This window comes from Rhamphochromis sp. 'chilingali' (assembly GCF_963969265.1).
Source record: "Rhamphochromis sp. 'chilingali' genome assembly, chromosome: 10".
Taxonomy (NCBI): domain Eukaryota; kingdom Metazoa; phylum Chordata; class Actinopteri; order Cichliformes; family Cichlidae; genus Rhamphochromis; species Rhamphochromis sp. 'chilingali'.
In genome coordinates this window covers 7,389,675-7,410,077 of record NC_137937.1, presented here as the reverse complement: position 1 = coordinate 7,410,077, position 20,403 = coordinate 7,389,675, and the positions used below count along the sequence as shown (strand labels likewise).

General features: G+C 40.1%; 1 long non-coding RNA gene across 1 annotated transcript in view; it reads left to right on the top strand.

Moving 5' to 3' along the window:
- The first annotated feature begins 321 nt into the window (after nucleotides 1–321).
- LOC308404817 overlaps nucleotides 322–20,403 on the top strand; it is a 61,083-nt gene continuing 41,001 nt past the window's right edge. Inside the window, exons 1-2 of the long non-coding RNA XR_013973211.1 lie at nucleotides 322–775; nucleotides 13,427–13,652. This is a non-coding gene — a long non-coding RNA (uncharacterized lncRNA). The remainder of the gene's footprint in view (nucleotides 776–13,426; nucleotides 13,653–20,403) is intronic.

Genomic DNA, 20,403 nt, shown 5'->3' with positions numbered 1-20,403 from the left:
ATGATAAATAATTGCAAATAGAGCACGTTTACAGAATTTAATGTCATTTTTATAGAGCACCTCTTATTTTAAGAAAAGATGGGCGAGACGATTTTTGAAACTAACTGCAAATTAAGCACACAATATTTAATATCTGTATTTTACCATTTTGATAAGACATATTTCAGTACTCCAAAACACTTTTATTAGACTGCCAACATGCTTACAAGTAGTAAATCCAGGTTAGTGGATCATAATTAAACATAACTCTGTGGCAAACGCAGAGTTCAGCAGGCCATCAAGGAAGAAGTGACGTGCATTTCTGCAGTGTAAAGTTTCACAAATGATTTTCTCCTTAATCTACAGTCACACAAAGCGCCAGGAAAATCTTTGGTGATGTTCTCAGATGATTCTGACGCTTATCACCCAGTTCCTCGTGATGTCCTCCACACCATCAACCCTCTGTCCTCCTCACAGTTTCTTCCTCAGCTTGCCTTTCTTATGGCCACCCCTTCCAAAACCTGACTTTTTAACTTCTCCGAGCCACTTTTTGTTCTTGGAGCGGAGCTTCCTCATCCCCCCGCCCTGCAGGAACTGGTGCTTCTGCTTTTTCTTGCGCTGCTTCATGATCTGATCCTTTGTTTTCAGCTCCGAGCGTGCTTTGTGGTCACCGGAGCTCTGTACGTTTGGACCTCGTCGGCCACGGCCACGACCTGGGAGAGGCACGACACAACAAAGAGGTTGGAGGTTATAGCTCGCAAGGCTGGAAGAGGGACTTGAAGTATTTACCTTTAGAGTTGAGTTAAAACATGGTGGCTGATGGTCTATATTTAACATGTTTGTGCTATTCATTTTGATGCCTTCCTACCTCTTGCTGGCTTCCTGCCTCCTCCGCCTGTTTCTCCATCTGATCCAGATCCTGTATCATCAATCTTGTATTTTTTCCTTCACTCCTCATAACTGACATGTTGTCAAGTGATACAACATCTTCACAGTACAGCTTAATATTGTCATAGGAGTAGAGAAGAGGGTCATTGAGAGCAGCACACAGAGAAGCTTTTTGTTGGAAGGATACAAGTTCTTCCTGTTCTTCTTGTTACTGATAACCTGACCGCTGTCTGTTTTGATCTTCTTCTTCTGGTCTTCTTTTCCCGTTTCTCTCACAAAACGCTTCCTCTTACGGTCCCTAAAAAAAGAAGGGGGAAAAAAGACTTTAAATTATAGTTTGAAATGACCATTTGGTGGATACTGAGTCAAACATAGGGAAATTTGTACCATTTCATCATTTTCTTCTGCTGGTTAAGGCGATCGCCTTCATCTCCCATGAGATCAAGGACAGCTGAAGAGGCCTGCTGTTCAAAAGCACTGCCCTCTCCACCGAGACTCAACCTGTCGACGCATAACACAGGACAAAACAGCATAAAACACAAAGCCATTCACATTTTTTAAAGAAACAGATGCAACAGTTTAATGCCTCACCCTCTCTCAGAGTCAAAGTCTTTAGGTCTGTAAGGGATATAATACTCTTCATCTTTGCCTGACTGCCTCTTTTTCTTGGTCTTTGGTCGCTCTTCGCCATCTTCCTGCTGACCTCTTCTTTTACCACCTACCACCTCTGAAAACACCCCCTGGTGGAAATAGAAAGAATTACATGGTACAAAGTGACAAAGCATGATACAGAGATCCTACTATCTTCCTCTTCTAGTTTGTATACAACATCATCTACATCAAAACTGCACTTTATTTTGCTTCTTCTTCATCAGACAGCACAAACAACTTTCTCATTTTGACTCAAATATTGGTTTTGAATGAAAATGATGAAACAATCCTGGGTGTTTATTCAACTTGTGAGCAGGTTTTCTAATCCACCGTACTATTATTATTGACACTAGTACATGTTCGTGCTGCTGGCAAACTAATACACTCAAGAACATATAGCAAAGCAAAAAAGTGAAAAGTAGGTCTTGCCTACATAAATAAACATAAGACAGTTGTGAAACTTTGACATAGTAACATCTGCAGTAATATTTACACCTGTGATGACATCTCACCAGCATTAGCCTTATTTTGAAACCAAGATTGTTTACACAGAGTTTGTAATTGCAGAGAAATGCTCCATTTATTTTGGTCATTTCATTTTTGAGCAGGAAGCTCACCTTTCTTGTTATAGCCTTTAGACGAATAGAGAGTTTTGCAATTAAATACATATTCTTTAAATAATGTTCCCTCTTATAAAAAGTAGGATAATTTAAAAAAAAATTTTAAAAAATGTATTATACCTCTATTACTTAGAAAAAAACCTGTTTTTTTTTCTGTTGTCTGTTATATAACGTTAGTGATGCTCGTTTCAATTCATTTCTTAATCAGCTAAACAGGTCAGTTAAGAAACAGTCAAATATTAAGTTAAATTTGAAAACGGTTTAAAAAAAAAATATCCCCATTCCAAAATGTCACATGACAATCTCATTGGCTCACGGAGTTATGATGTCACTACACGATCCTTTGAAGTTTTTCCTTAAACAGGGGTGACACACAGCAGTTTTTTAGTTCGTGTCTTCGCAGCATTTGTGTTTGCAGCCTTCACACGTTCACCACAGAAACTTTTGGAAACCTTTTCAGAGTTGTCGTGTACAACCTTCAACATGTATCCAACAAGACACCAACCAAGGCAAAAAGATTACGCCGCTTCTCCTTCCTGTCGTGGCCGGCCAATTTCCCCAAATGACCTCTTAGCCGTCCAAAGGGCATTACATGACAGTAAGAAGGAAAACTACCATCTCCAGAATAAAATTCAACAGATTGAAGAAGAGAAACTTCAACTGGAGGAGAAGTGTAGACAGATGGAAGCGCAAAATAAGAACCTGGAAGAAAGACAAAAACGCCAGCCCGACATAAATATTATTAATGAGGGTTGGGGAATCAAGTTTGGACAAGCCCGAGAGCAGATTGTCTTCCTAATTAAGGAAAACAAGCAAAAGAGCGTGGAACTAAAGGAGATGTCCAACCAGCTTAAAGACAGCAAAGCTACTGTTGAGAAGACAGAATGGGATCTCCAATATATGGACCAAATGAATCGGCTGCTCCAAACAAACTTCGATGAAGCTGTGAAAAAAAATGAAGAAATCCTCCAACAGAAGGAAGAACAGGAGAAAAAGCAAAGAGACATGGAGCACAAACTCAAAGTCACGGAGGAAAAATACAGAATGCTGAAAGAGAAGGTGGATGATACTCTGCGCCAAAATAAAGACCTTCTTCACGAGAAAAAGCAACTAGAAGGGGAAAAAGAAAAACTGGACAAACAATGCTCGCACATGCAGAAAAGGATGGAGCAAATGGCGAGAAACAACTCCGAGCTCACTAAGGGGATATTGTTGGAATACAACAACTTGAAGCGCAAACACACTGAAATGCAGGCGCAAAAGCAAGAACAAGACAACATACATGACGACCTGCAGCGTACGCTCCAAGATATCCACAAAAGAAATGAGGAGCTACAAGACATGTACAAAGAAGTACAACAAAGAAACGCAGACATGCACAAGGACAAGATAATGCAGGAGGAAACATCCAAAGAGCTCAGGGAAAAGCTTGAAGAAAAACAAGCAACGTTGGAAGAGGTGGAGAAAACATGCAAGAAGCTTGAGAAACAAAACAAAGAAACCATCGATGAGTTGAGAACCCTCATCCTGGAAAAAAAAGCTCTTGTAGAAAACTGCATGAAAAAGAAGAACAAACGCTTCCGCTGGCCCTGGAGGAGGAACTCTACTGCTTCCTCAGCAGGTGTAGCCTCGTCTTGCTCCACCTCTGTTCACCTCCCCAACCAGTCCCGGCAGTTGACTGTCCCCTCCTGAGCCTGGTTCTGCCGGAGGTTTCTGCCCGTTTAAAGGCAGTTTTTCCTCCCCACTGTAGCCTAGTGCGTGCTCAGAGGGGATTGTTGGGGTTTTCTCTCCTCTACCTTGTTTCATTATTTACTTAACTTTTTGTTCTTACTTCATTTTACCTTGTTTCATTATTTACTTAACGTTTTGTTCTTACTTCATTTTACCTTGTTTCATTATTTACTTAACGTTTTGTTCTTACTTCATTTTACCTTGTTTCATTATTTACTTGTTAACGTTTTGTTCTTACTTCATTTTACCTTGTTTCATTATTTACTTGTTAACGTTTTGTTCTTACTTCATTTTACCTTGTTTCATTATTTACTTGTTGACGTTTTGTTCTTACTTCATTTTACCTTGTTTCATTATTTACTTGTTTAACTTTTTCTTTTTCAACTTATTCATAAAACAATAAACCAATTGAATTTATCCTTTGAGTATTTTTCATCTTTTCATCTATAACTTTTTCAAACATTCATATCTGTCGTTTATCTTCTTCTTGAAACCTCATAAATGGTGAAGGAAAAATCCTGGAACATGGTTTGAAACACTGAAATTGTTTCAGCTGAAACCGGCAAAGTCATACGTGTGTGTGTGTGTGTGTGTGTGTGTGTGTGTGTGTGTGTGTGTGTGTGTGTGTGTGTGTGTGTGTGTGTGTGTGTGTGTTACTCTGTACATGAAACAACTTTGTAGAAAACCATTTTCCTGTCGAAACATTAGCAAACACAAACAAAGTGTTATTAACAAACGAATTACTAATATCCCTCTCTATGATAGTGATTTATTTTCTTACGGGATTAAAACTGTAAATTTTACCAAACTAAAGAAAGTAATACAAAGTAATACAACTTTTTATCATTTAGTTAAGATCCAACATCCATTCTTTTCATAGTTGGTTGCTACCACCAGAGGGCGACATGGAGTACTTTTACCCATGTAGAGAAACATAAACGCTCATATATTACACACGCACCAACATTTTACTGTCTATTACTACATCAGTCTGTTTACATTAAACTGATATTGATAAATAAACTCACAAATATAGCTTCATGAATTTGGTAACGTCCTGTAAGTCCTATCGTCAAATGCTTTTGTTCCAAAATAAAAAGGCTGTTGAAATAATGATTGGTGTGGTTTTTACAGGTGAATGAGCAGCAGAATAACTACAGAGAATCTGTGAATACATGAATGACCTTTTGTAATATGCCTTTAGCCTATTAGTGCCCTGAAAGAGTGGAGATTTTACCTATTTTAGCAAAATGATCTACAAACTGTATGGGTGAATATAGGAGCTTGTTAACAGGTTAGCATGTCCAACTAACAGACAGGAAAATGAGCTATGTATTTTTTAGATATCATGTTATCAGCTGACCACTGAAAGCTCTTTCTGCATATATCTTCTACACGTTCTGTCTCTTGTCACGTGTGTGTTTATATTTAAATCATGTATGTTGATTATTTAAATATGCTTTTTCATTCATTTTTAAAAAATGTCAACAGCTGTCGTTTACAGATTCATTGTTTACTATATGCTATATATATATATATGAACATGAACAAAACTGAAAACACTGGGTCACCGACCCAGGAACCCTGACAATATGTATTTTACCTGGTTAATGTGTGTGGCGGGGCGTGGTCTGCAGCGCCGCTGCAGGGGAGGCGGACGCACCTGAGCGGCACCCGCGATCACGCCTCGGCGCCTTAACGTCTGCGCTCTCTATGCTGTTGTGTTGGTATGTGTCGGGCTGTGAGCTTTAACACCGGCTGTATGCATACAGCAACCGTGTGTGAAAAGTGGTCAATAAAGAAAGAAAGTGTGTACATTATTGTACTTTATTGAGCCCCGTGGGGAAAGAGAAGCTGTAAAGCGTGTTCATGGAAACATCGTTGGGTCTGCCGTGATATGTTTACAATGGGACTTCTGCTCCTGAATCTCTGCGCACAGCGTCTGCAAATCGGAGCTGTATGAAGTCACTTTCATCTTTACGCAGGACTGTAAGCTGTCATCTGTGAGGCGTGAGCGGTGTTTATTTTTAACATAGTTCACGGTGGAGCTGCTGACATAATGTGGATCCGAAGATTGATAATTAGCCTACCTGGGGTTGAAAGTCTCGATAAATGCACGGCGTTTCGGCGGGTATATCGGCTTCCGCAAGTGTGACGCTTATTTTGAGCGTTCAAAAACTACAGTTTTTTCTGAATGCTTAAACCCTAACTGTGATTCCTGTAGCACAATCTCTAAAACTATTCAGACTTATAGCAAAACCACTCACTGAGTTTGCAAAACTAAAAGCACATAAACTGCTTTGCACTCAGTTTGCAATTTTGTAACACACACTTTGCAAAACGGTAGGCACAATTCACTGCACAACACTCAATTACCAAATTTCCAACACACTCCTAGCAAAAGTATACACATGTATGGCTATCATTAACACTAATTTGCCAACTGTCTGGCACACTTTCACATGTGAAAACTTTTTTAGATAATTAGTTCACTTTGCAATCAGCCTAAGCACTATAATACAGGTAAGCTGTGTGTGCGGAGTACAATGGAGGGAGCAGAAAGAGTGAGAAGTAGAGGAGGCCGAGGAAGAGGACGTGGAGGTGAAGAAGTAGGATGAAGAGGACGACAAGGACAAGGAGGAGCAAGAGGAAGACGAGGAGGGGGGAGAGGAAGATGAGGAGGGGGGAGAGGAAGGGTAGGAAGAGTAAGAAATAGAATTGCTGATGACAATAGTGGACCATGTAATCAACCATGTAATCAACCGTGGAATGACCCTGAGGGTAGCTGGCCAACGGGTCCAGCCTAACTCGAGCCGCTACACTGTAGCAAGTACCATAAGGACATCTTGAAATGAGAATCGGTTAGTACAGTCACTTCGCACAAAGATTTGTAGCACTGCCATATGCCAATGAGAAACACACCAATACCATTGATGTAAAAATACTGAAATTGTTACTTTACAGAATTGCTAGATGACCAGATGCTGGGGGCAGAGGAAGCATGTTCACTGCAGACCAAGTAACCCATATAGTCATTATGGCGATTGCAAATAATCCTATACTTGGAAATGAACACTTGTGTTTGTTTTGATGTGTTTCAAGTACACCAGTACTTGAAGTTTGGATCCCTCTATGCTTATGGATCTATGACAGAAGTATGAGCTCAAACTGACATAGCCTACCTTGTGCACAGAGAAAGCAAAAGCCAGATGTGTTTTGTATTCATACCATCAGTGTGCAGTTGGCGCATTGTGTGCTTAGTAGATGATGGCTTGTGTGTACTGTTTGATACGGAAACACCATTTTTACGAAGGTGTGAAGAGTTAATCTAGCTGTGTTTGCTTTTGCAAGAGAACTACAATGTTTTGATTATTGGGTGACAGGTTTTCTTATTTGTGTGAAGAGTTTTGCAAAATTAGCCAATAGTTACAAAAAATGTGCTTAGGCATTCAGAAAAAACTGTAATAAACTAAAAGACAGAAATCAGATTATAAGATCTGTGGTGTTGTTGATTTATATTATGGTACTTATCATTTGTGATATTTATTACTGTGTGCATACTTTATTAGGAGAGATGAGATTAAATGTTGTCAGACAAATATTCTCTTCCTTGCTGGTTCCATCGAAGGAGAAATGTTCAAGTAAGTATGTAACTGGGACGTAATCCAATTCCACAACACAATGTGACGGGGAATCAGCTGTGTTTTGCTGCCCAATTTATTTAGAATCTGGTGCAAACCGGCGAGCCAGTTCCTGAATCAGTCACGTGGTACGGACTGCCCGCGAGGCCTCGAACATCACTGCATATGTAATCAAAGCAAGCCTCGATACGCGCTTTACAAAACTACCACGAGATTACCCGACACACGCTTCAAAGCTTCGACACACAGGAGACATCACTACTGCACACAGCCTTCACACGACAACAGGTGCACCACACTGCTAAGTGTGTTTTGTGTTTAGAGTTTTGCTAAATGGGAGACTGAGCTTTGAATAGTGTTTAAGATTTTGGCAACAGTGGGACTGATTTGATGAAAGAGTTTTCATAGTTGACAGTTTAGTTTTTACAATGGGGTTTAGTGTTTTAGCAATTCAGAAAAACTCTAATACACCTGTGCTTTTCCCAGCAACTGAGGCTTTTACCCTGCACAGTTTAAGGTATGATAAAGCACTGACCTTATAAATGGCACAAAATACACATTTTAGCTGGGAGCTGGTCATTCACAGGGGAAAGGCTCCATTGTACAACAACAACAACAGTAGTAATAGTAATAATAAATTATTATTAGTCAGGCAAGTATATCATATACCAAACATGCTTCCAAACTAATGACATTTTTTGCATTCTTCACATCAGGTCAAAATGTACTTTTTTTTAAAAAGTGACTGGCACTGCGGAAATGGATCTACAGCACCACTTAAGAAATTTTAAAGAACTTCTAACAACTTATTTACAGCTTGAAATACGTGTATGACATTTATTACACACAGATTCAGTGAACCCAATCCAAAGAGGAAGTCTGGAAGTCCGCCATTTTGAATGTAAAATGACATTTTGGCACAGTTTTAGTGTTTTCCAGGCATCGCTGGTTTACACATTCGCCTGCAAAGTGAGAGGTCACTGGTTAAATTCCATTTGGTTACTTCAGGAACTTTTTGGGGTTACTTCAGAAAGGGACATCTTTGTCAAAGCCATGTTTGTGGTGGAATTTTGATCATTTATCACTGGACATAAGATTTTCATCTCTAAAAATGTATTTTGTCCAGTCTGTCCCAAACTTCACACTTTTGATGACAGTCTGGCGACGACTACATGCCAATATCTGGTCACACATGGTGCCACAGTTCTCATATAACATTTTAATCAAGACTACCCCACTGTGATTGAAGCATTTCTTGCAAAACAATCATAACCAAACAAAACCTTTCCTGTTCTGTAAATGAACAGTAGGACAAAATGATTACTAGTCATTGCGGAAAGCACAATTAATGTTTTTGTTTACATCGTTGGAACGAGGAAAAATTCCCCCACCACAAAAACAGAAATACTCATGAAAGCAACCTGTAGTGCAAACACGAGGGCTGAATTTATTACTTCCTGCACTAGAAACCTGCCGATGTTGCTGATATGGATAGATCACCAGTCTTCCTTGTCTTTATCTTATTATCTCCTGTTGAGATGTTGCAGCAGAAAATGCAGCCTGGCCTGTTGAAACATTGTTTTTTTTTAGTGTTTCAACTGAAAAAATAGAATGCCTTTGATCCAAATGGAATGCATCTTGTGAAAAAAGGTGACATCTTGTGACATCACAAGATGATGACATAGATCCTTTGTTATGTCATCATCTTGCTGAGAGAAAAAACCCTTAAGTAGGAGCTTTGCTCTGTTAAACTTTAATGCTGAACGGACCTTGACCTGACAGCAAGCAAACCCTTTTTGGAGAGTTTTGAGAGAATTTTACTTAGCAATTCACCGACCAAGCCGACACATTTCACCATGTCAGCTCACCCATCCTTCAGCTCAAATGAGCTTGGATTAGTTAAAGGGAGCATTTTGGGAAAGCACTACAAGGTAGAGGCTTTCCTCGGAGAAGGGGGCTTTGGTATTGTAGCCAAATGTCGTGATACCATGACTAACCGAGCTGTGGCTATTAAAGTGAACAAGAGCCGCCCTGATATTCTGCAACAGGCGAAATTGGAAATTTTCATCCTGGAGCAGCTGCGAAGGTTGGATTCAGATGCCGCCAACATTGTTCAATGGAACGGCTTTTTTCACGACGGAGAGCGGGTTTGCCTGAAATTTGAACTCCTTGATCAATGCCTGAGGGACTACATATGGGACCGGAAAAACCACTGTCTCCCCATAAGCGAAGTCAGGCCAATTTTAGGTCAACTGACAAATGCTCTGTCCCACCTGGGTTCTGTGGGAATGGTGCACGCTGACCTCAAACCTGGAAACATCATGGTTGTAAACCGCCATGAGTCTCCCATCAAAGTCAAACTTATAGACTTTGGCCTCGCATGTCCTGCGTCTGCAGTGATGCCTGGTGACCGTGTGGGGACGGTTGGTTATTGTGCACCTGAGGTTATGCTTGGCCTTCCTTACAATGAAGCAATTGACATGTGGTCTCTGGGGCTGGTAGCTGTGGAGCTTGCTACAGGGCTGCCACTCTACCCTGGAAATGAAGACTATGATGTTTTGAAATTCATCATAGAGACTCAGGGTCAGCCACCAGATCATGTTCTAGACTCTGGCGTCTACACTGAAGACTATTTCATTGAAGACAAAGACAAGCAACAGCGCTGGACATTTAAGACTGACCAACAATTTCAGTATGAGACAGGATATGAGTCCCTGGAGACAAGATGCATAAAACTGACGCGTCTGGATGACCTTGAACAAATAATAATGTTTAGACGAGGACCAGAAGCTGGCCAACGCTTATTTGTCAGCTTAATTAAACAGATGTTGGCCTTGGATGCACACCAGCGGATAACACCCTCGGAGGTTCTCCGGCATCCCTTTTTCAGCCCTAAGAGTTCCCTGTGCATTGACATGAGTGCTGAAATATCACAAAACCCTGTGGTCTTTCAGCACCCTTCAAACTTGGAAAGCAAGAGATCACAGAAAATCAACTGCAGTTTTCAAAACTCGGTTGAATTTTCTCAGCAAGTATTCGTCCACACATCAGCCAGTCCATCATTCAGCTCAGATGAGCTTGAATTAGTTAAAGGGAGCATTTTGGGAAAGCACTACAAGGTAGAGGCTTTCCTCGGAGAAGGGGGCTTTGGTATTGTAGCCAAATGCCGCGACACAACAACCAACCAAGCTGTTGCCATTAAAGTCAACAAGAGCGACCCTGATATTCTGCAACAGGCACATGTGGAAATTTTCATCCTGGAGCAGCTGCGAAGGTTGGATCCAGATGCCGCCAACATTGTTCAATGGAACGGCTTTTTCCACGACGGACAGCGGGTTTGCCTGAAATTTGAACTCCTTGATCAATGCCTGTGGGACTACATAGGGGACCGGAATAAACAGGGTCTCCCCATAAGCGAAGTCAGGCCAATTTTAGGTCAAATCACAAATGCTCTGTCCCACCTGAGTTCTGTGGGAATAGTGCACGCTGACCTCAAACCTGGAAACATCATGGTTGTAAACCGCCATGAGTCTCCCATCAAAGTCAAACTTATAGACTTTGGCCTCGCATGTCCTGCGTCTGCAGTGATACCTGGTGACTTTGTGGGGACGGTTGGTTACTGTGCACCTGAGGTTATGCTTGGCCTTCCTTACAATGAAGCAAGTGACATGTGGTCTCTGGGGCTGGTGGCTGTGGAGCTTGCTACAGGGGTGCCACTCTACCCTTCGGAGAATGACTATGATTATCTGAAATTCATCATAGAGACTCAGGGTCAGCCACCAGATCATGTGCTAGACTCTGGCGTGTACACTGAAAACTATTTCATTGGAGACAAATACAAGCAACAGCGCTGGACATTTAAGACGGAAGAACAATATAAAGGCTCTGTTCCAGGGACAGGACATGAATCCCTGGAGACAAGATACATAATACTTACACGTCTGGATGACCTCGAACAGCTAATGATGTTTAGACGAGGACCAGAAGCTGGCCAACGCTTATTTGTCAGCCTAATTAAACAGATGTTGGCCTTGGATGCACACCAGCGGATAACACCCTCTCAGGTTCTCCGGCATCCCTTTTTCAGCCCTGGCCTCTCTAAAAGGTTCCCATGTATCAACATTGAAAGACCATACTGAATCAGTCTCCAGCATGGCATCTTCCACCCTGGACAAAAGTGATAAAAATACAAACTGGGGTTGGAAAATGACATTAACAGCAAATTACAATGCAAAAATTAATTAAGCTGCTCCAAAAATGATCACTTTGGCTTCTTTTTTTTAAATTTTCACTCCCCCCACCCCAACCAGTCGTGGCAGAGGGCTGTCCCTTCCTGAGCCTGGCTCTGTTGAAGGTTTCTTCCTTTTTAAAGGGAGTTTTTCCTTCCCACTGTCGCTAAATGCTTGCTCATAGGGAAATCTTCTGATTGTTGGAGTGGCCAAAACTCTAGGGGAAGTAGCAATTCTTGTGAAAATTTAAAAAAAAAAAGCCTACCAATCTTCAAAGCGCAGCAGTGGACACCTTACCATCACATCAGTCCTTCAATCAGACCTAAAACACCACCTTTACAGAAATAAATTCCATACAAATTGGAAATAAATTGCGTAATAATTGTTGTTTTTGATTGTTTATAAATATATAGAGCTACCCTTCAGCCTCCTAGTAGACATACCTGTGTTATGAATGTGAAACTCCTCTGATTTTCAGAAAAGTTGACCTCTGACCTTGAAGTCAAGGTCATTGAGATTTAAGCTTCACAGAGATTTTCAGTAGATGCAACCATGGTATTGACTTGAAAATTCTACACTATCAAAGACTTAGGTGCCCACAGCACCTCGCCATATACAAAAGATTTTTCTATTCATTTATGTATTATTAGTTTATTTATTTCTTCATCCCGCTCTCTCTCTTTTTTTTAATTCACCTTTCTGTTGCGATGCTCTGGACATTTCTAAACCCCACAAGTTCAGCCTCAATTTTCAACCCAATTTTCCTATACTTTCACTTGAACACGTCCAGCCTTCACCTCTCACCGGTCCTCGTCCCCTCTTCTCACAGCTTCCTGTGTGGCCTCCCAAATCAAACACAGGCCCAAATCAGCCGTTTCTTCTTCTCTGTTCATTCTCTCTTCATCTTTTCAGTCTTTTCTTGGCGGTTAACTCCCAGCATGGCAAATATGAACTCAGACAGTCCAATGCAGTGCTTTCACACAGTCATGTCACTGGTACACTTTCCAGCTTGTAATTCAGAGCACATGTTCCATTAACATACATGCTGCTGGACCCTTCAGTGTTTTAGGTCAGTTGTACTGTCTTCTGCCTGCTGTTAATTCTTCAAATCTACGGTGTTGTTCTGTCTGTTTTCTGTCTTCATCAGGAGATTGACTGTCCTTTAAGCTTCTTCTCAGGATAAGGGCAGGATGAGAGGTGAAGCTTTAAAATTTCAGCCAAAGCCTGGCCTGTTTGTCGTTCCAATTATGTTAATCTATCATTTTGCCGCTGTACTCATCTGAGGTTGAGCCAAGTCCATGGGCACCTGTATTAACACACTAAGACATTTATTTAATATCATTTTCATTACTATTTCTTAGCACTTTCACTCTCTAATTCCTCTGTTTTCCTTTTGAAACGTCTCTCACAAGCTCACAAGCTATATTCAGACTTCCTGCTTCACTTCCTGCCAGACACACACACACACACACACACACACTCTTCACTTTACTGGATTTTCATCCGTTTCTACAGCCTAATCAAGCTCTTATTTTATGTTCACACTCTATATACCCTCTGTAACTCTACTAATTCTAATATAAAAAGAATGCACCCTCAGTACAGAAAAACAGAAAAGTCAGTGATGTACTAATGTAGCAAAAATAGGAAACATTAAAACTGTAAATGTTTTCTTCCTTGTCTGCAGATTAACAGTCCACAGGTTGGGTGCTCGCACTCTGATTCGTTCCCTGGAGATGAAGGAGAGAGAGCTCAGAGGACAGCAAGATGGAGGAGTGAAGGAGAAGGTGGTGCAGCTCAGTGTCCAATCAGGAGTGAGCAGTTCTTTCACCACCTTCATTGCTGTCAACAAAGACAACAGAGAGGCGATCCAAGGACCTCTGCACCGCAGACATATTCTACCACCCTGTGAGGTTTGTTTAAAGCAAACAAAGCAATACCATGAAACTGTTAACAGCAGGATGTCAGAGTCAATAGAGAGGACTCAAAAGAGCAACTTCAAATCAAACTATTTATGTAGTAGGTGTTTCTTTGCCAATGTCTTTCCCCTGCATTAGAAAGTAATAAGCCAGATGGAAGTACAACACACATCTATGCATTTCTATAAAAACTGACCTGCCCTGAACTTAAAATCTCTCTCTCTCTCTCTCTTTGTTTTTCCTTAAAGTGATGGCTGTCCATTCGTCCTGTAAAAGTTGTAAATATAAACCTGAATGAATGGGAGTAGAAACTGTGTGTGCGCATGAAGACATGCTTGTGTCGCTGAGATTGAACAGATTTATGTATGTTCACGTAGCCAAGTGATAATCATATATAATAATCACTGAATAGTAATAATGTTATTGAACAGGTTAAACATTTAGATATCACAAAAAGTTGCAAAAAAGCAAAAAAAAACCCACACACAGCTGTGAAGTCAGCTGCACATGAATAACATTAGTACAATGACAACTTTAATCAGAGTGAGTTCAGAAGATCCAAAAGTGGGACACTAAAAACAAGCTAGTGAAAGCAAAAAGTGACTTTGAAAAATTTATTTCATAGAATTAAAGCACTGATAGGAAAAAAAACTAAACATGAGAAGAATGGCAATCCTGCAGCGACCAATCAAAGAAGACTGTAATGGCTGCATTGTAAAGAAGTGAGTGAAGAAAGCTGATTTTTTTTTAGTTTTTCTGAGATATGCAGAGTTTTAACGAACAATTTGAACACTATTATTCATTTACATTATTTGTTCTCAACAGAGATGGGCAGTAATGCGTTACAAGTAACGTGTTACTGTAATCCGATTACAGGCACTTGCCCTGGTGGCCATTCTTTCAGTGGGCATTTCTCAACAACAACTACAAACACTAGTGAAGTGAATGGGCATTTAATTAAATAATGAAACATTTAATTCAATAATTAATGGCATATTTAATTCATTCATTTTGTCACTCCTGGCCCTCCACACCTCACTGCCATGATTGTTTGTGTAGTTATTGGATTCTAAAACTACTAGAATAGAATAGAAAACACATAAGATGCAGTCTCTGTTTTTTCTTCACCTTATTAATTTGAACTGAACTGAAATAAATCCGTTCTTTTCTGTATGGTAATGACTAGGACCTGTCCCAGCTGTCTCTGGTGGATTCAGTATTGTCTCCAATGTTTCTGATAACTTCCAGTTTGGGAAGTTTCCCATGCAGGTGAGGAATGCAGTGACTGACAGACTACCCCTCCTTCATTTAGGACCCATGCCAAACACTGAGTAAAGACTTCCTTGCATTAAACCTGCATAGCTGTTTTCACATTTATAACAAATCACCTAAGTGACCGGCAGTGATCGTATAGTGCTCTGAGTTGTTGCCTAAACAAGCCCTCTTCAAATCGGAGTTACAGCAGAGAGAATATGGCACTGAAGCAATGATGACAGCTTTAATAACCTATTTTATCTTCAATTATTCTTGTATGAAATTCTCTTAAAGTAGCAACTGAATTTCAACCAACTCAGCTAGCTCTGCATATTTTATTTCCTCTGTTAAAATAAAATGTGGCGGAGCCCAGCTGTAATTGTACCTTGCATTAATATGGTGTATTATTGATGGTGACACAGCACTGCTTAGCATGTCGTCCTGAATCTCAGGTGTGCCAATGACCTGTGCAGTATATGAGGCACTAAAATCCTGGTGGATTTCTGGAATACGAACAGGACGGAGTCATGTGAGCTCTATCAATATTGCACCACTTACGTCTCAGACCTGTATTTATGTATTTATGCACTGAAATCGCGCTGTAATATCCAGTTAACTGTCCACATTTGTACTCTGTTTTTCCATTTATTATATTTTTTTTCATTAATTTGTCTGAAAAAAGATCCACGTAGTAACCAAAGAGAGACTAAATCAATGGTCTCTAATAGCAGCCAAATTATAAGAGCTTTCATTAGTGATGGTGAGATGAAGCCTTGTGATGAACTGAAGCTTTCCATCCAACTGGTCGACTCATGGTTCGAAGCATTGTGACGATTCATTGGCTCTACTGCGCCATCAAGTGGACGATTAAAGTCAGACAGGCTCAATGATTATAATGATGTGATGTGTAAACCTCTAAACTTACAGTTTTTTCTGAATGCTTAAACCCTAACTGTGATTCCTGTAGCACAATCTCTAAAACTATTCAGACTTATAGCAAAACCACTCACTGAGTTTGCAAAACTAAAAGCACATAAACTGCTTTGCACTCAGTTTGCAATTTTGTAACACACACTTTGCAAAACGGTAGGCACAATTCACTGCACAACACTCAATTACCAAATTTCCAACACACTCCTAGCAAAAGTATACACATGTATGGCTATCATTAACACTAATTTGCCAACTGTCTGGCACACTTTCACATGTGAAAACTTTTTTAGATAATTAGTTCACTTTGCAATCAGCCTAAGCACTATAATACAGGTAAGCTGTGTGTGCGGAGTACAATGGAGGGAGCAGAAAGAGTGAGAAGTAGAGGAGGCCGAGGAAGAGGACGTGGAGGTGAAGAAGTAGGATGAAGAGGACGACAAGGACAAGGAGGAGCAAGAGGAAGACGAGGAGGGGGGAGAGGAAGATGAGGAGGGGGGAGAGGAAGGGTAGGAAGAGTAAGAAATAGAATTGCTGATGACAATAGTGGACCATGTAATCAACCATGTAATCAACCGTGGAATGACCCTGAGGGTAGCTGGCCAACGGGTCCAGCCTAACTCGAGCCGCTACACTGTAGCAAGTACCATAAGGACATCTTGAAATGAGAATCGGTTAGTACAGTCACTTCGCACAAAGATTTGTAGCACTGCCATATGCCAATGAGAAACACACCAATACCATTGATGTAAAAATACTGAAATTGTTACTTTACAGAATTGCTAGATGACCAGATGCTGGGGGCAGAGGAAGCATGTTCACTGCAGACCAAGTAACCCATATAGTCATTATGGCGATTGCAAATAATCCTATACTTGGAAATGAACACTTGTGTTTGTTTTGATGTGTTTCAAGTACACCAGTACTTGAAGTTTGGATCCCTCTATGCTTATGGATCTATGACAGAAGTATGAGCTCAAACTGACATAGCCTACCTTGTGCACAGAGAAAGCAAAAGCCAGATGTGTTTTGTATTCATACCATCAGTGTGCAGTTGGCGCATTGTGTGCTTAGTAGATGATGGCTTGTGTGTACTGTTTGATACGGAAACACCATTTTTACGAAGGTGTGAAGAATTAATCTAGCTGTGTTTGCTTTTGCAAGAGAACTACAATGTTTTGATTATTGGGTGACAGGTTTTCTTATTTGTGTGAAGAGTTTTGCAAAATTAGCCAATAGTTACAAAAAATGTGCTTAGGCATTCAGAAAAAAACTGTAATAAACTAAAAGACAGAAATCAGATTATAAGATCTGTGGTGTTGTTGATTTATATTATGGTACTTATCATTTGTGATATTTATTACTGTGTGCATACTTTATTAGGAGAGATGAGATTAAATGTTGTCAGACAAATATTCTCTTCCTTGCTGGTTCCATCGAAGGAGAAATGTTCAAGTAAGTATGTAACTGGGACGTAATCCAATTCCACAACACAATGTGACGGGGAATCAGCTGTGTTTTGCTGCCCAATTTATTTAGAATCTGGTGCAAACCGGCGAGCCAGTTCCTGAATCAGTCACGTGGTACGGACTGCCCGCGAGGCCTCGAACATCACTGCATACGTAATCAAAGCAAGCCTCGATACGCGCTTTACAAAACTACCACGAGATTACCCGACACACGCTTCAAAGCTTCGACACACAGGAGACATCACTACTGCACACAGCCTTCACACGACAACAGGTGCACCACACTGCTAAGTGTGTTTTGTGTTTAGAGTTTTGCTAAATGGGAGACTGAGCTTTGAATAGTGTTTAAGATTTTGGCAACAGTGGGACTGATTTGATGAAAGAGTTTTCATAGTTGACAGTTTAGTTTTTACAATGGGGTTTAGTGTTTTAGCAATTCAGAAAAACTCTAATACACCTGTGCTTTTCCCAGCAACTGAGGCTTTTACCCTTCACAGTTTAAGGTATGATAAAGCACTGACCTTATAAATGGCACAAAATACACATTTTAGCTGGGAGCTGGTCATTCACAGGGGAAAGGCTCCATTGTACAACAACAACAACATTAGTAATAGTAATAATAAATTATTATTAGTCAGGCAAGTATATCATATACCAAACATGCTTCCAAACTAATGACATTTTTTGCATTCTTCACATCAGGTCAAAATGTATTTTTTTTAAAAAGTGACTGGCACTGCGGAAAGTTTTCCAATTAAATACATATTCTTTAAATAATGTTCCCTCTTATAAAAAGTAGGATAATTTAAAAAAAATTTTTAAAAAATGTATTATACCTCTATTACTTAGAAAAAAAACTGTTTTTTATATAACGTTAGTGATGCTCGTTTCAATTCATTTCTTAATCAGCTAAACAGGTCAGTTAAGAAACAGTCAAATATTAAGTTAAATTTGAAAACGGTTTAAAAAAAAATATCCCCATTCCAAAATGTCACATGACAATCTCATTGGCTCACGGAGTTATGATGTCACTACACGATCCTTTGAAGTTTTTCCTTAAACAGGGGTGACACACAGCAGTTTTTTAGTTCGTGTCTTCGCAGCATTTGTGTTTGCAGCCTTCACACGTTCACCACAGAAACTTTTGGAAACCTTTTCAGAGTTGTCGTGTACAACCTTCAACATGTATCCAACAAGACACCAACCAAGGCAAAAAGATTACGCCGCTTCTCCTTCCTGTCGTGGCCGGCCAATTTCCCCAAATGACCTCTTAGCCGTCCAAAGGGCATTACATGACAGTAAGAAGGAAAACTACCATCTCCAGAATAAAATTCAACAGATTGAAGAAGAGAAACTTCAACTGGAGGAGAAGTGTAGACAGATGGAAGCGCAAAATAAGAACCTGGAAGAAAGACAAAAACGCCAGCCCGACATAAATATTATTAATGAGGGTTGGGGAATCAAGTTTGGACAAGCCCGAGAGCAGATTGTCTTCCTAATTAAGGAAAACAAGCAAAAGAGCGTGGAACTAAAGGAGATGTCCAACCAGCTTAAAGACAGCAAAGCTACTGTTGAGAAGACAGAATGGGATCTCCAATATATGGACCAAATGAATCGGCTGCTCCAAACAAACTTCGATGAAGCTGTGAAAAAAAATGAAGAAATCCTCCAACAGAAGGAAGAACAGGAGAAAAAGCAAAGAGACATGGAGCACAAACTCAAAGTCACGGAGGAAAAATACAGAATGCTGAAAGAGAAGGTGGATGATACTCTGCGCCAAAATAAAGACCTTCTTCACGAGAAAAAGCAACTAGAAGGGGAAAAAGAAAAACTGGACAAACAATGCTCGCACATGCAGAAAAGGATGGAGCAAATGGCGAGAAACAACTCCGAGCTCACTAAGGGGATATTGTTGGAATACAACAACTTGAAGCGCAAACACACTGAAATGCAGGCGCAAAAGCAAGAACAAGACAACATACATGACGACCTGCAGCGTACGCTCCAAGATATCCACAAAAGAAATGAGGAGCTACAAGACATGTACAAAGAAGTACAACAAAGAAACGCAGACATGCACAAGGACAAGATAATGCAGGAGGAAACATCCAAAGAGCTCAGGGAAAAGCTTGAAGAAAAACAAGCAACGTTGGAAGAGGTGGAGAAAACGTGCAAGAAGCTTGAGAAACAAAACAAAGAAACCATCGATGAGTTGAGAACCCTCATCCTGGAAAAAAAAGCTCTTGTAGAAAACTGCATGAAAAAGAAGAACAAACGCTTCCGCTGGCCCTGGAGGAGGAACTCTACTGCTTCCTCAGCAGGTGTAGCCTCGTCTTGCTCCACCTCTGTTCACCTCCCCAACCAGTCCCGGCAGTTGACTGTCCCCTCCTGAGCCTGGTTCTGCCGGAGGTTTCTGCCTGTTTAAAGGCAGTTTTTCCTCCCCACTGTCGCCTAGTGCGTGCTCAGAGGGGATTGTTGGGGTTTTCTCTCCTCTACCTTGTTTCATTATTTACTTAACGTTTTGTTCTTACTTCATTTTACCTTGTTTCATTATTTACTTAACGTTTTGTTCTTACTTCATTTTACCTTGTTTCATTATTTACTTGTTAACGTTTTGTTCTTACTTCATTTTACCTTGTTTCATTATTTACTTAACGTTTTGTTCTTACTTCATTTTACCTTGTTTCATTATTTACTTAACGTTTTGTTCTTACTTCATTTTACCTTGTTTCATTATTTACTTGTTAACGTTTTGTTCTTACTTCATTTTACCTTGTTTCATTATTTACTTAACGTTTTGTTCTTACTTCATTTTACCTTGTTTCATTATTTACTTGTTTAACTTTTTCTTTTTCAACTTATTCATAAAACAATAAACCAATTGAATTTATCCTTTGAGTATTTTTCATCTTTTCATCTATAACTTTTTCAAACATTCATATCTGTCGTTTATCTTCTTCTTGAAACCTCATAAATGGTGAAGGAAAAATCCTGGAACATGGTTTGAAACACTGAAATTGTTTCAGCTGAAACCGGCAAAGTCATACGTGTGTGTGTGTGTGTGTGTGTGTGTGTGTGTGTGTGTGTGTGTG